Raw genomic sequence first — 3,518 nt, 5'->3', positions numbered from 1 at the left:
AGGAAGAATTCAACAATTAATAAAGTGGACTTCATAAAACTGAGAAGTTTTTGCTTGGCAAAAGACACTCTCATTCAGACAAATATCAGTTTACAGAATGAGAAAAAAATTATCAATGACACATCCAATAAAGGATAATATATTTAAAATAGAATAATAATTATATTAATATAAATAATATTTAATATATTAATATATAAAGAACTCAAGCAACTAGACATCAAGAGAACAAATAATCTAATAAAAATGGTACAGATCTAAACTGAAGACCATTTTTATTTTTATTTGCTCAACCATTTTTATTTCTTTTCTATTCATAATAGCCAGAAATTGGAAATAACCTAAATGTCCTTCAACAGAAGAATGGATAGAGAAAATGTGGTGCATTTATACAATGGAATATTAGTTAGCCATTAGAAATGATATCATAAATTGGCAAGCAAATAGATGAAACCAGAAAAAAATCAACCTGATTTATATGTGGATATTAGTTCTGAAATCAATGATAATCAAGCTAAAAATCACTAAAACCACAGAGGTTAGGTTAGAGTAAGAGACTAGAGGGTACAGATATATTTTCTTAGGAAAGGAAAATAGAACAGAGATTAATGAATGAATAGGGTGGGCTGTAATGGGAGGACCAAAGAGGGGTGGAGATGAGGAGAGGGGTTGAGAGAGAGAATATGGGTAGAGACTGATCAAATTAAGGGACATTTGAGGGGTAGTGTGAAAATGTAATAGAGTAGAAACTTTCTAAAATATATACATATATAAAAGTGATGTAAATAAAATTATCAAAAAGTGAGGAAGACAGAATCCCAACTGGCTACTCTTGCCACCAAACCAAGTTTCCAGTACCAGGATTGTGTTACATCAAATTACCAAATATTACTGCTCACAAAGAAAAAGAAAGAAAGAAAGAAAGAAAGAAAGAAAGAAAGAAAGAAAGAAAGAAAGAAAGGAAGGAAGGAAGGAAGGAAGGAAGGAAGGAAGGAAGAAAGAAAAAAAAGTGACTCCTGCCAATATTCTGCTATACTCATAGATCAATGCCTTGTTCAACTAATATAAGTGAAACTTCCTCCTTCGGCATGTGGGAATAAATACAGTTATCCACAGCCAGAAATTAAGCAGAGAGTAAGAGACATTGAAACACTCAGTTCTAAATGGGATGCCCCCATCAAATCCCACCCATTAGAGCTCAGGGGACTCTGTGGAAGAGACATGAAAGGAGTGTCAGAGCAGAGGGGATGGAAGACATCAAGGCCCTCTAAATCACCATGATCAAAGTACATATAAACTCACAGAGACTGAGGCAGCACACACAGAGCATGCACGGGTCTGCACCAGATCTTTTGCATATATGTATGGCTTCCAGTTTAGTGTTTTCATGGGATAGTCCTGAGTGTGCTAGAATGAGTAAGGTTCTGATTCTCGTGCCTGCTCTTTGGCTCTTTTCCTTCTGTTAGTTACTCTTTTTTTTATTTTCCTACAGCACCTGGTATTCCCAAGTGATCTCCCATCCAAGTACTAACCAGGCCCGACCCTGCTTAGCTTCCAAGATCAGATGAGATCAGGCACATTCAGGTTGGTATGGCCATAGACCTGTTAGTTAGTCTTGTTGAACTTCAAAGTGATAGCTTTTGTTTTATCTTATATTCTAGTTTGTTCTGTTTTATTACTATCTCTTAGAACCTTCTCTTTTTTAATGAGAAGTGGAAAGGGAGTGGATCTGAATGGGAGGCGAGGAGTAGAAAGAGGGGAAACCATAACCAAGATACATTATGTGAGAAAAAAAATCTGTATTGAGTAAAAGGAATAAAGAAAATAGTTAAAGATGTTTAATGGAACTTAAATGTTATTGAAGCAAGAGCAGTGCCATGAGTTTTGTACAACATTTTGCATTTTGGTTGCTACAGAATTACTTTTGGCTGATGAGAGTTTGATCTTGGCTGCGGGGTTTTTTGTTTTTGTTTTTGTTTTTGTTTTTTAGACAGTGTTAAACTCTGTAGCACCGGTGGTGGGCTCAGAGTTTCGACAGTCTTCTTTCCCAGCCTCTTTAACGCAGGCATTTCAGTTATCAACCACTATCCACTGATCTAGGGTTCACTCTTTAAGTCATTCATGAGGCTGACCTTCGGCAACTTCTTTTCTTTTCCTCTGAAATGACTTATATTGCCCTATTTCCTCAGTTAACTCTAATGTTGATCTACTGCAGTTAATAAAATGGTTATATATTGACTATTGGGATGTACTGCTTTGCATTGCTATAAATATTGTAACTGCTTATAACTTTGTAATGACTTCATAAACATGATTCACTGCACTAATAAACATTCAGGACAGCTGCAGAATATGGCTATCCCTTCATGCTAGTTGCTTTGGCCTTGATAGTCGGAGACAACTTTTACTTCCTTCATTAACAGATCCTTAATTGATACTTTCCAAAAGCATATGGTCTCATTAGAAAAAGAAGATCCTAATAGGATGGGTTAGGATTTCTTATGACCAGTGGAAACATCTAGATGAATCAAATTGTCTCTGTTTTGGTAAATATTCCTAGGATTATCAAAGTTAAATGTAGAGTTGATTTAGGGTGAGGGACAGGAGAAGGGCACAGTTTCTGCTTTCAGTGCTAGTGACGATTTATCTAATTTAAGGCATTACATCAAAGGGCACTCTGCTGTCAGTCTCTGAAGGTCATAGGAGAATGGGCAGGAGTTCCAGCAGTGAAAATAGCCCACCAATGATTTTCTATTTAATTTGTGCTTGTTTTAAAATGTGGAGTAATTGAATGTTTTTGGCTTTGGCAGGCCACTTTGTCATTCTAAGTTTGTATATCCTACAGGCACTGAGTTGTCATTCAGTGCTCAGTTCCCAGAACAAACCAACAAAGAGAATGTGAATCAGTTTGCAATGTCTAACCTTAAACTACACAATTATGTGACTACTGAGCTTTGGCATCACCCCAGCCTCATACCATATGTGTCAAGTCCTGTGGTGGTATACAAATGAAATCAGAGTTAACAGTTTTCGTCTGAGGTCCTGGCATTCAATTTTTTTTCCCTTAACTCCTAGTTTAGAGTTTGACCATTCTGCTTAACACTGGTATTTAACAGCTACCACACTTCAGAACCGTGGGCAGTAACATGGGTACAGTAGTCAGCTCCATGCTTTTTTAATGTGTGAGATCACCAAATCACTGTGATGAAGCTGACATGCCTCAGTTGATCTGAGAATCAAATGAGGTTTTAACATATACATGAACAAAAGGAAGAAAGACAGAACAAAAAGAAAATACCACATTCTTTGATCTTTGATCAATTCCTTCTTATGCCTCCAAATAGCCTCACAAACTAAAGGTTCTTATGATAACTATATAGCAGTAAAACTCATATCTAAGGCATACCAGTTTTTCCCTGTGCAGAGACATTGTCACTGCTATATTTTTCTTTATCCTTCCTGGTCTAGCACTATACAACCTGACTAGTCTCATTTACTTTTTTTTTCAGTTTTTTTTT

At 36.3% G+C, this 3,518-nt stretch overlaps 1 pseudogene; it reads right to left on the bottom strand.

The window, feature by feature from the left end:
• Positions 1-1,483: 1,483 nt before the first annotated feature.
• On the bottom strand, positions 1,484-1,602 carry LOC113457114 (annotated as a pseudogene).
• Between the last annotated feature and the right edge of the window lie 1,916 nt (positions 1,603-3,518).

Source organism: Microtus ochrogaster, chromosome 18, assembly GCF_000317375.1.
Source record: "Microtus ochrogaster isolate Prairie Vole_2 chromosome 18, MicOch1.0, whole genome shotgun sequence".
NCBI classification, from domain to species: Eukaryota; Metazoa; Chordata; class Mammalia; order Rodentia; family Cricetidae; genus Microtus; species Microtus ochrogaster.
This window is presented reverse-complemented; position numbering and strand designations above follow the sequence as displayed.